This window comes from Podarcis melisellensis, assembly GCF_964234715.1.
Source record: "Podarcis melisellensis genome assembly, chromosome: 6".
Taxonomy (NCBI): Eukaryota; Metazoa; Chordata; class Lepidosauria; order Squamata; family Lacertidae; genus Podarcis; species Podarcis melisellensis.
Window position 1 is genome coordinate 68,983,490 of NC_138538.1, and position 13,127 is coordinate 68,996,616.

The window sequence follows — 13,127 nt, forward strand, 5'->3', positions numbered from 1 at the left end:
AACAAGAGCACTGGATTTCCTGACTAAATTATTCAAACGATCCCTCTAGATTAGAAGCTGAAAGTCAAAACTGGCAGCAGCACCAAAAACTGATAGGTTTGGCAGAAATGTGCAAGATTATCTGTATTATTTTCTGCGAAGCAAACACCACTCTCTGTGGAGGCAGAAGCAAATAATAAATTATGGTCTCTGTCAGCTGGTGTTAATGGCTTCCAGTAACACTACTACAGTGACTTTGGCCAAGGTGACGCCATTCTGAATAAGCCTAGAATCCATTGTGAATTAGTTAATTTGTCTAAAGCTCTCTGGAGACGAAAGCCACTAAAAGCGAGGAATTATTTAAATGTCATGGAGATTAAAGTAATGTGAGAAAGTAAATTTGCACTTTTTTTTAATAAAAAAAAGCCTATCCAAATTTCAGGGAATCAGTCTTATGTTTTTACCAGTAACGTTTTCCAGAGCCATGTTCGTCTGGTGCAACAAAACAGGAGACTTGTGGCACCTTAAAGACTAACCAATTTATTGTGGCGTAAACAGGGCTGGATTAAACATTAAGCAAAATGAGCGTGTGCTTAGGGCATCAAGGGAAGGGGGGACACCACATAAATTTTCCATTGCCAGATTTTTAACATTAATGGTCACAAATTGCTCAGCTGAGCGTGCATTTTCGCAGTTGAAGTATATTTAAAATCCGAACAGGAGAACTATGCAACAAGGCACCACAGAGCAGCAATGCCGGCAGCAAGAGGTATGGTAGGTAGCAGAGGCAGGGCAAGGTGTCCCTTCCCATTTCACCTCAAGCAGTGAAACAGGACACACCACCCCAGAATTATGAGTGTAGTGGATACGAATAGTTGAGAGTGAATTTTCTATGAGGGAGAGTGCTAAGGATGTGTTTGGGAGGTGTTACTGAGTGGTGGGGTTAGTGGGGGTGCACCTTCTACCTTAATTATTTTGTTTAACCACTAATGATGTGGGGGTTTTTTATTGCATTTCTAAGTTTGAGTCTTATTCACATTTTTTTAATGTACAGTATATGTTTCAGATAACAGATTGTTTTCTTGTTAATAATGATGCTTTAAATGTGGGTATTTGTTGTATTTTGTACTCTAGATTCATTTGTAATGCTTCACATTGATATATTTTAATGTTTCATTTCACGTTTCAATTTATGTTGTAAACCGCTTGGAGCTATAGGTGTGTGTGTGTGAGAGAGAGAGAGAGAAAGAGAGAGAGAGAGAGAGAGAGAGAGAGAGAGAGAGAGAGAAATGTACCATATTTTTCCATGTATAAGACTAGTTTTCTCCCCTAAAAAATAATGTCCGAAATTTGGGGGCGTCTTATACATAGGGGCAATCTCTCCCCATTTTCTTAAATCGGAGTCCCCAAAAATATGGGGCGTCTTATAGACGGAAAAATATGGTAAGTTGCTACTGAAATGGTCTAGATCAGGGTTTCCCAAACTTGGGTCTCCAGCTGTTTTTGGACTATAATTCCCATCATCCTGACTGCTGGTCCTGCTAACTAGGGATGATGGGAGTTGTAGTCCAAAAACAGCTAAAAACCCAAGTTTGGGAAACCCTGATCTAAATAAATTGTCACAATTAAAGAAACCGACCACCCCTAACTACTGGCCATGCTGGCTGGGGCTGATGGGAGTTAAGAGTCCTACAATAATTGCAGGGCCTCAGATTCCCCTTCCTCTTTGTATACCAAACACTTTGCATCACTCTTCATGTAAATGAGACCAGACTCACGGCTGACAAGAAGAAAGGCTCGTCAGGGAGAAACTGTCTGGTATACTTACAAAATGTTACTAATTGCAACAAAAATAAGTAAGCGGGGGAGGGGGGGACTCAAAGAGTTATTCAAAGGAAACATGTGGGCATTTACATCCAGAGAGAACGACGCCATCTGTTCCACACCACCACCATTTTTTAAATGTTCTGTCTTAATAACACCTCTCAAAATAGGTATAGAAGATTACCTTTCACAATGTGCAGTATGTCTTCATCTATGTTGGTGAAGCACTGCAGATTTTAATGTACGACGTTCTATAAAAGTTCCACAGTCATTTCCAAGAGCGGGTTTCGGGCGGTTAATTCTGGCATTTACAAGCAAATAGAAGCTTCGGGATAGGGTGCGATGCAAATCCTGTTTTGGCGTTCCATGACCTAAAACTTAAAGGAAAAGTGGAGGGAACTCAATTGCTTAGGCATTTCAATTAAAACAAACAATGGCATTAGTTATTTTTCGGCTCTCTTGGCAAGGAGCTACACATCTTGTTTTATTTTTGCCCGATCTAATGTTTTAGTCACAGTAAGTACTATTACTGGCATTTTGCGCTGCTTAAAATATCTCAGCAATGTTTATCTGAGGATGGGCTGTTGCTAAGTACGCAATCCTATCTCCTGGCTAGCAGCAGAGGGGATTTACAGAGGGGTGGAGCCACCATTTGCACCTGCAGCTCCTCTGATTCCACTGTCCAGGGTGGAAGGTGAGAAGGCGGGAGAGGTCTACAAGTTTGATGCGAAAGTTCCAGGCTGATACAGGAAACAAGCCTGAATTGGGCCCTTGCCACAGCTTGAAGGCTTAGGATACAACAGACCCTTGGCTAGCTCAATTGCACCACTCCCTACTCTGAAAACAGGTAATAGAACCTTGACTCCTTCTGTTCTCTTTGAATGCATGAACACTTGGGACATCAGAATTTGATACACCAGTCTTTCTCCTCTGCATTCACCAGGAACTTCCAAGCAATAGAGTACAGGATTAAGGCAATCAGGATGGGGCTGTGCAGACAGGAGTTACTCAGAGCTCGCTAAGATGGCGGGCAAGAACTGAATAGGACTGCAGAAAGGAAGCAGCTGATGCAGGTGAATCAGGCAATGAGTAGAAGCAAGAGTCATATAATTACAGAATTGTAGAGTTGTAAGGGGTGAGGGTCATCTGGTCCAAACACGGGTGGTGCTGTGGGTTAAACCACAGGGCTTGCTGATCAGAAGGTCAGCGGTTCGAATCCCCACGACGGGGTGAGCTCCCATTGCTCAGTCCCTGCTCCTGCCCACCTAGCAGCACGTCAAAGTGCAAGTAGATAAATAGGTACCGCTCCAGCGGGAAGGTAAACGGCGTTTCCGTGTGCTGCTTTGGTTCACCAGAAGTGGCTTAGTCATGCTGGCCACATGACCTGGAAGCTGTACGCTGGCTCCCTCGGCCAGTAAAGCGATACGAGCACCACAACCCCAGTCCACGACTGGACCTAATGGTCAGGGGTCCCTTTACCTTTGCCTAAGGGTCATCTGGTCCAAACTTTTGCCCAACATGGGTCTCAAACTCACAACCCTGAGATTAAGAGTCTCATGCTCTACCAACAGAGCTATTCCAGCTCATTTTCCAAAGTGATCTGAACCTGGTACCATGGAGGGGCAAGAGATCTGGGGCCAGTGCAGCTGGAGAAGGAAGTAGATGTCATTACCCCAAAACCCACTCAGTCACTGTGCAGCCTTATGGCTATGCTTCCATGCACATTCCCACCATTTGCTGCGCATCTTGCTTTCTCAGAAACTTAGCCGGGCTGTTCTCAGCACAAAGCACTTCCTGAATTGCTATGCATGTCCAGGCTCCCGCTAGGAAATCTTTTCACATCTTGGGCTTGCATATGAAGCCCACACGGCTAAAGAGAAAGACAAAAGAGGGGGGAAAGAGTGCAGTATTTTCTGTTCCCCTTCTTTCCACCAAACAAGTTTGTTTTGGTTATACATACACAAGGGCAAAAGGTACAAAAAGTCATAAAAGGAGCAAATAATTTGTATCTCATTTAAGGGACTGTTCTTTCGTCAGTTGGACCGCTTTAGTAAGTTTCAGAGCCTTGCATAAATTCTGCCACAAAGGTTTACTTAAGAGCCAAACTCATTTGCTTTAGCCGCAACGCACAGCGGATTTTCTCCAGAACAGCCTAATTAAAGCAATTGGGCCTGATCCAAAGTTAATGGGTTGCAATTCTATTGCAGCCTTTTCACCTGCACAGACACTGTATTTATGTGGTACTTACTCCATTGTAAATTCGGTAATTGCCATCTGTCCCCAGTGACATTTTAGGCAAGCTGCAGTCAACCTCTGGCTGATCCTCTCATACTTGTAGCAAATCCCCTTCCACGTTTGGCACGGCACTCAAGAGAGTGGTACCTAATGAGTGTGATCCAAAGCTGTGCATATGAGCAGGACTCACACCATCGACTCTGGAATGCGAGAGCCCCACAGGAACACAGATAGCATAACTGCCCATAAATGAGCATAGAGAAAGCTGCCACTCCCGGCTGCCTTCCTCTTTGCTAGATCATCATGGCAATGTTTGGAACTATCTCAAGTGATGTAACTAAGACAGTTATGCTGAGTCAGACCATTGGTCCATCTAGGTCATGAACTGATAGTGGGTCTCCAGGGTCTCAGGCAGGATCCTATCTCAGTCCTATCTGCAGATGTCAGAAATTGAACATGGAACCTTGCTCTTCCACTGAATGACCCCAAATCTTAGTATTATGAGAGAGGAAGTGCAAGGGATGCTTCTCTCCACATTCTCCATGCCATGCACAATTCGACAAACACCTCTTGCATCTCCCACTTTATTATTCTTATTTTTAATAAACCCAAAGAGCCCCAAATGCTTTATCCTTGCAGGGAAGTTGCTCTTGGGTCTCTTGTCCTGCAACTTTTCCAACTCTACAATGCTGACACTTGAACTTTGGGCTAAAAAATGTGGCACTGAGAATCTCCCACTTTTATTAATTAAGCTTGTTAACAACAACAACAAACAACAACAACTTGACCAAATATTTGGGAAATATCTGTGCACTCACAGAATATTCAGGGCATGTGTGTTTAACACAAAATTTGTATGGGAGAACTGTAAGCATGAGCACATCCGAGCAAAGTTGTACTAGAGTTCACAACAAGATGTGTTCAAATCAGGAACCAAGGTGATCTCTCTCTCTCTCTTTCACACACACACACACACACACACACACACAGAGAGAGAGAGAGAGAGAGAGAGAGAGAGAGAGAGAGAGAGAGAGATTAGATCTCTAGATATCTTGCAAGGTCATTTAACAAAAAAACTGATGCAGCGCAATCTGAGAAAAACAGAGGGAAACTTCTGAAACAGAAGCTCAGCTAGGAAGGGAGAGTAGGAATTATCCACTGCCTAAGCTAATGGGAGAGAATCAGCTGGCAAATGAGATACTGGCATGATACGGACAAGGACCAATTGGCAAAGTTCCTAAGAAAAGGTTGCTTCCTACACACAGGAAAGTAAAATATAATTTGGCAGAGATTTATGAAAATTTTGATTTTGAAGGGGGCTCACTTCAACAGTTCCAAAGCAAATGAATATCGCCCAAAGCAATTTTTTTGTTTTGTTTTTAAACTAGCTCAGGGTACATAAGGATAAAAAAGGTAAAGGACCCCTGGATGGTTAAGTCCAGTCAAATTTGACTATGGGGTGCTGTTGGTTTTGCCATCATTCCAAAATCCAAAGCAACATGCTTCTCTTTCAGTCTTCATCCCATCCTGAAATTGGCACCCTCCATCACTGGGCATGGAAAACAGAAAAAGAGTAGCTGATAGATTTTCTCTCCCTTTTACATGCGTGATGTAAAAAGTAACTATCAATTTTGCTTCTGAAAGCTCGCTTCTGTTTAGGAATATGGATGAGAAATTACCATTTTCCTGAGCATTAATGATTACCGCTGTTTGCTACTGAGCACACATTCAGTAATGTGCAGTTTCAAGTTGATGACTCACAGCCCCACTCTTGTGCTTTATCGAGCACAAGAATAGTTCAGTGCAACACAGGTGATTCATTAACATAATTGTGGGGCTACAAATAAAACAAATGGTGGTTAAATCCCTTAAGTGTTCGCAGATATACAGTATTTGGCTTTCTGTATTATTGTGCCAAATGGGAGGAAACAGAGCTAATTCAACAGAAACAGCTACATTGCAAGAGTCAGGGTTGCAATGTATGCAAGCTTGCTATCATGTACTTAATGCAACGTCTTCAGCCTCTACACAAAATATATGGTATTTCAAGTTATTCTGGGGAAGCTGAATCCAGTTTTCTTTCCTTTCAGAACAAAATGGCCAAATTTACAATTGACATTTCGTTAAATTTACTACCGTAGTCTGAGGACGTAAGCCCTTGATTTTAATATAATCACCTCCACTGCCTTTATGGGAGAGAAAATGGGATACAGATTTTTGTTCCTAAATCTGAGCCATGATTTTTGAAAGTGTGGCACTGGGACAGATGTATGATTCTGGAGGTGCCCCTCCTGCAACTAAAGGCAGTTGGGTGGGGGGCATAAGCAGCTAAGGGGAGATGGAATGCAGCATGCAAACAAAGCTTTTCCTAAATCATCTTCTCAGCTGAATCACATACCGTATTTTTTGCTCTATAAGACTCAGACTAACCCACACTTTTTGAAAGTCGTCTTTTAAACTGCCCACAGTGTATCTAGAAGGATAGCACCACCATCCTTCATAAAAGTGTCCCCCAAGAACACTTTTCTCACTCTCCAGTTTACAAAAGGTCACACCTTATGAATATGGATCTAGCCTATTATTCTAATTACTTGGTAGAGCTTAAAATGATCAATTCACTTATAGATTATGTATTAAAAGTATGTTTAAAAAAATATATCCCTACGTGGGTGAACTCAATTATAAGCACAATGGGATGATTAATAGAAACCTAAGTTAAGACCAAGGGGAATTCAAAAGACCATGTTGGGCTTTTGTTGGGCTTCCAACAAGCTCCTCTGTTGACTGCTGTTCACCTTCTTGTATACCTCACTGTTCTCTGGAGCTGCCCCCTGGCTGAAGATCTGTAGCATGGACAACCACACGCCTATGTTTTTCCTTGTGCATCAGGTTGCCTACTAGGGGCAATTGCAGACTGCCACTATTTTGCAGGTAAGATTCAATCACATACTGTTGTATCTAGGTAAAGATAAAGGGACCCCAGACCATTAGGTCCAGTCGTGGCCGACTCTGGGGTTGCAGCGCTCATCTCGCTTTATTGGCCTAGGGAGCCGGCGTGCAGCTTCCAGGTCATGTGGCCAGCATGACTAAGCCGCTTTTGGCGAACCAGAGCAGCGCACGGAAATGCCGTTTACCTTCCCGCCGGAGTGGTACCTATTTATCTACTTGCACTTTGACGTGCTTTTGAACTACTACGTTGGCAGAAGCAGGGACAGAGCAACTGGAGCTTACCCTGTCGCAGGGATTCGAACAGCTGACCTTCTGATCGGCAAGTCCTATGCTCTGTGGTTTAACCCACAGCACCACCCGCGTCCCTCATAAAAGAGTACCAGACTGCAAAATAAAATAAAAATAATTCCTTTGGTTTTGCTTTCAATTTAAAAGTAAAAAAGCCAGTTTTTCTGCCATGAAGACATTCCAGATTCTACGGAGCCATCCTTCAAATGTAAAGTTCCTCCCAGTTCCCAGTGCTTAGCTATCTCTAGTCTAGCTGCCATTAGTTCTCGCCCCTTCCTCAGCAGGATTAAGAAATCGCAAATCCTGAAGGTTTTCCTGCAATGCAGCAGTCTTAAGACCTTTCTATAGTGTGGCTCTGCAGACTTCAGAAAAGAACACCACCACCCATATCTGTCGCAGAACAAGTGGTTCAAAAATCCCCCCCTCCCTACCCACTCTCCTCCCTTGCATAACCTCACAGTTCATTACTAGGAAGGTAGAGAATGGAACACCCCCCCCCACCCCAACCCCCGCAAGGGAAAAAAAAAGTCAAATGTCAAAAGGACATGCTGTTTTCCAGAATGGAAACTCCAAGAGTTGGACTGAAATAATTGAAAAGTTGCTGAAACAGGAGACTTGCAGTTAATCCTGAAGATGGAGCTAAACCTTCCTGGAAAAGCTACTGCACTTGGTATTCTGCACTGTGGTAAACCAGAGTATTCAAGGGTCATTACTAATTACCATAACATCCCACCACTTACTGTGTCATGCGCACAACCCATTCAACAAAAGCCACACTTAAAGGCAGAATGTTTAGCTTTAAGTTTTAAGTAGTTTGAAATACATTTTCCAACCACCAGTTCATTGCGAGTTGTTTTTTCCGCAAACTACCTTCCAGTCCAACACTAAAAATAATACATATATATATATATACTCCAACCAGCCACCTTATATAATTTTAGGTTGGATAAGAAAGGACCTGTGCTTTGACTGTTACATACATTTTTTATTTATTTAAATGAGGCATTTCCTTCAGCTTGCTACTTCCCAATCTAAGGACATGCTTCTTTATTCCGCTTTCCACAATTTTGGTTTTCTCTGGTTATGCAAACAGCTCTTCAGAATAGTGTTAGAACTAACGTTAGCTAACCAGTTAACAGTTAGGACCAAGCTGCTGGTACAGGAGCTTGCATTCATCCTGTGCAGCAAAGTCATTTCCGATTAACCAGCCAAACTAGGCTATATATGCTGGTGTGCACACCTCTCTAACAGAATATTTCCACCACCACCTCATGCACCCATTCAAGGGAAGTGCATCCTGTTTCGCAGGCAAAATAGGAAATGCTGCCCCACCCACCCTGCCACGCCTCCCTTGCCAGAGCGTCTCTTATTTAGGTTGTGTGGCAGCAGCAGGTTCCAGTGAGGTCTCGTGAGGTTTGGGTGAGATCTCACCAGAATTAGGCACCAGTGCTGGCACCGCTTCTCCACCAACAGCAGAGGCGGTGGGATGCCCATGGGTGGAGTGTCTCAGGGTGGGGTGGGTCTTCTACTTCCTGAGCAGGCTGCTTCACCCCGTCTCATGGGTGGGCCAGCCTTGCATCCACCTACCCAGAAACTTCATACGAGTTGGGCAGAAGAAGCTAACAAGAGGTCTGCTGGAACAGGCCAAATTCTGATCTAGTCCAACATTCTGTTCTCATAGTGGCCACCCACAAAATAAATAAATAAATAAATAAATAAATAAATAAATAAATAATATTTATACCCCACCCATCTGGCTGGGCTTCCCCAGCCACTCTGGGCGGTTTTCAACAAAATATTAAAATATAGTAATGCATCAAAGATTAAAAGCTTCCCTAAACAGGGCTGCCTTCAGATGTCGTCTAAAAGTCTGGTAGTTTTTGTTCTCTTTGACAGCTGGTGGGAGGGCGTTCCACAAGGTGGGTGCCACTACTGAGAAGGCCCTATGACTGGTTCCCTGTAACTTGGCTACTCGCAGTGAGGGAATCGCCAGAAGGCCCTCGGCACTGGACCTCAGTGTCCAGGTAGAATAATGTTATTTATACCCCACCCATCTGGCTCGGTCTCCCCAGCCACTCTGGGCGGCTTACAGCATATACGAAAACACAGTAAAACATCAAACATTAAAAACTTCCTGATTGAGCTGCATTCAACACAGCACTAATGTGAATGTTTCGTTGAAACAGTATTCCCCCCCCCCACTCTCCTCCCCCACCCAGAAGCCCCTAAATCTCCAGGGCAGATTTTGGGACAGCATAGAGTATTGTCGTAGTCCCCAAACAGAACGTAAGAGTCTCTGATATACGCTTGCCTGGAGACAGATTCAGCACACAAAGTTAGGTCCGTTTCGAGGGTTTGGCCAACAGCAATCCACATAGTCAGACAACCTGAAAGGGTCAGGGAATCCGATCATGAAGCCAAGGGTCCAGATGGGAAACAGGAAGCAGCAAGGTAGGGCTGGGAACCACAGGCATTGTTTCCAGCATCTCAATGTTGCTGAGAGCTCTTTTTAAAGTTGAAGCCAGCTTGGTTCTCATCAGTGCCTTCTCAGTGTCCTTGAAAGCTGATCAGCTGCAGGTGGTCCCTCTGCCTTCTCCCCCTTCAGGCTGCTGTTCAGCAGGTAAAGATGACTCTTGGCCCATGACCAGTATATGCAGGGGAAGGGGGGAATCGCTCTGTAGCATCGCTAGCCCTTGCACTGCTGCAGGAACTTAAATACTGCCCAATCTTCCCATACAATGTGACACAGGAAATGAGCAGAGTATGCCCAACTGACTGATCCTTGCAATACTTTCACCACTTAACATGGGGCTAGGGAACCTGTGGCCTTGGAGAAACCCTCACATGCCAACTTCCCTTAGCCACAGCTAGTGTTGCCAAAAGTCAGGGGGTTGAATCCAGCATCTGGAGAGCCACAGGTTTCTTAGCTCTGTCTTGAAAGATGCATATTTGTGAAGACATGTGTGTCCAAGTTCTCATTAAACACAGAGAGAAACAGCGGTTGCATCTGGCTTGATCATAACATTGCTTAATAAACTGAGATGCGAATGAGCCTCCTGCGCCTGCATGTGCCCTCTGTGCAAGCGAGAAAACAAGCCAGGAAGCTGCAGTTGATCATAGCTTCCTGCTACATCCAAACCAGGAAACTGTGGTTAATGGCTTCCACACAAGCCAGGATATTAAGCCAACTTGAAATCATGACTTTATATCCTGCCTTGTATGGAAGCCATTAACTGTAATGTGGGTGCGGGAGGCTCATTCGTATATCCGTTTAACGAGCAGCCATTGTTCATTGCTGCTTCCTGGCTTGTTTACCTGCCCAAATGAAGGGGAGGAGCAAAACCATTGTATGCGGTTGCATGAAGCTCATTTGTCTTTTGGCTTATCAAGCTGAAATACGACCATCCGAATGCTGCCAGTGGGAAGAGTGTGCAAGCTCAATGTGGCAGCCCAATTCATTATCCATTAGGCATATGCCCAGTGTCAGGGGGACAATCTGTCCTGAACGATACGCTAAGTATTTGCAAAACGGGTGGTTGGTGTCAGGAGCTCATCCTACTCTCGAGTAGGACCCTGGCAGAGACACATCCCCAACTGGCATGTTGCCTCCCTCCTGGTCAATCATTTGGGAGCTTCAAAAGCTTTCTTCTGCCCGAACATCACAGCGACCGATGCCAACAGACATCAGCACACTTTGGGATCTGCAGAGTCTTTGCAGTTACGTAACAGACCTCAGCAACTCAGCATTTGGGCTAATCTACTTTGTTTACATATAAACACACACGGAGTACTGCAGCATGGTTCCCTCTCTCTCTAGCATCAGACAGCAAAGAGAAAAAGAACGAAGGACAATAGTCCCACTTCACGGAACACAGTACACAAACATCCTGTCTCCGTCACTTCCCACTCTGTGGAGTCAAAACACACACCATCATGTGATAGACAAAAATCCCATGGCTGCAATCACGGAGCAGGAATTCTAACAGTTGGATGGGCTGGTGGGCAAAGGAGACACTGAGGCACCATGCAGAAAGTGGTGACTTGTGAAGTGTAATCCAATAGGTGGATTCTCAGTCAAGAGAAGAATTCCATTGGTGAGTCATCTTGGAGAAATATCTTGACAACCACAAACTTTAGATGGCAAATGGAATAGAGTATCTGTTTGTGGCCACATTCCTCTCCAAAGTCACTTTGTCATTGCCACTAGTATGAGCGACAACAGAGCACGCCTGTCCAAACAAGGTTATGTGCTGAGACCCAAAGAGTTATTTTTAAATACTTGTGCACAAATACCAAACTTCATGTGCTGGATGGACACCTGCCACCTCCTCCTCAACTGTGTCCACCTCCCATTTAGAGTGGTACCTTGGTTCTCAAACAACTTGGTTCTCAAATGCTGAAAACCCGAAGTGCTCCGGTTTTCAAACGATTTTCGGAAACCAAACATTAGATGCGGCTGTCGGCTATTGTTTCTGGGGCACCTGCACCAATCAGAAGCTGCGCCTTGGTTTTCGAACATTTTGGAAGTCAAACAGGCTTCTGGAACGGATTGAGTTTGGTGCTTTGGTTTTTGCTATTTATTTTGCATTTTTGTTTTTAAGGTTTTTTCCGGTTAATTTGTTTTTGTGACAGTGTGGAACCCAGTTCAGCTACTGATTGATTGATTGATTGATTGTGTGACTGTGGAAATGGATAAAAGCCCCCCATCCAAACAGTGACTATCATCAGTGGAGCTAAGAAAAAAAATTACTTTCAATTTTTATCGTCTACAATACTGTTTTGTTTATTTTATAGTACAGTACATTGATTATTGCTTTCATTTCATGGATCAATGGTCTCGTTAGATAGTAAAATTCATGTTAAATTGCTGTTTTAGGGGTTGTTTTCAAAAGTCTGGAATGGATTGATCCATTTTGCATTACTTTCTATGGGAAAGCGCACCTTGGTTTTGGAATGCTTTGGTTTTGGAACAGATTAAGTTTGAGAACCAAGGTACCACTGTACTTGACTCTGCTAGGCTCCATCAGCACCAATCCTAGAGAAAGAAGGCAAGGTTGCTGGAGATTATTGTTCCTCCTCCTTGCTCCTCCTACTGCTCTCTTGCTCAGAGGCAGGTGAACAGGCAACAAAAACAAGGAGGGGGACCAAAAGAGCCAGGAGGCTCCAAGGATTGGCAGTGCCCCCCCCTTTTAGAGGCACCTCGGCCTGGAGATCAAACACAGCCTCCCAAGCCATTCTATTGATCCCCAGAAGTCTCCTCAGGCCACACCTTTCCCCCTCAGCCTGCACTCTTGTTAATAAGTGCATCTGCCTTGAAATGGTGTATTATAGAAAAGTGCACAAATGCGGGGGGGGGGGAATATATGCGAACTCAAGTGTACTTTGGGAAAGGACAGATTGTCTCAATCAACAAATGGCAGACAAATCGTGTAATAGCTAAACTAAACTTTAGCAGAATGTATGCCGGAAATAAACTGTTTCCAGCCCTGCCTTGTCATATAGCACAACTCAACAATCCAAAATTGAATCCTGCACAAAAAAGGTGTGTAGCTTGACTATCTTTTCACCACTTACTGCAAAATTACTCCTTTCAGTATATAAATTATCCCATTAATTTTTTTCACACCTCCCTGCCCCCTTTTGTTTATATATTTACATTTTTAATCCATTTAAAACACGTATATACTGCATATACAACATATCCTATATAAAATTCAACAACAAAATAGTATAAAAGAGTAATCCACTCTGACAGGTTACATCTTATGTTTTTTGTTTCTCAGGGTTCAGAAATGAACCCATTCCCCTTGCCATCCAAATTGTGATAATTTGGTATGGAGCACCCCTGTATC

At 43.8% G+C, this 13,127-nt stretch overlaps 1 protein-coding gene across 4 annotated transcripts in view; it reads right to left on the bottom strand.

Annotated features, from left to right (window-relative positions):
* DDAH1 (dimethylarginine dimethylaminohydrolase 1) overlaps positions 1-13,127 on the bottom strand; it is a 121,081-nt gene that overhangs the window by 65,969 nt on the left and 41,985 nt on the right. For 2 of the 4 annotated variants that reach the window (XM_081914299.1, XM_081914298.1), the window contains exon 3: positions 1,988-2,180. The exons of 1 other annotated variant lie outside the window; for it this stretch is intronic. The gene's annotated coding sequence lies outside the window, so the exon portion shown is untranslated. The remainder of the gene's footprint in view (positions 1-1,987; positions 2,181-13,127) is intronic. One more of the 4 variants, XM_081914300.1, reaches the window with a different exon arrangement.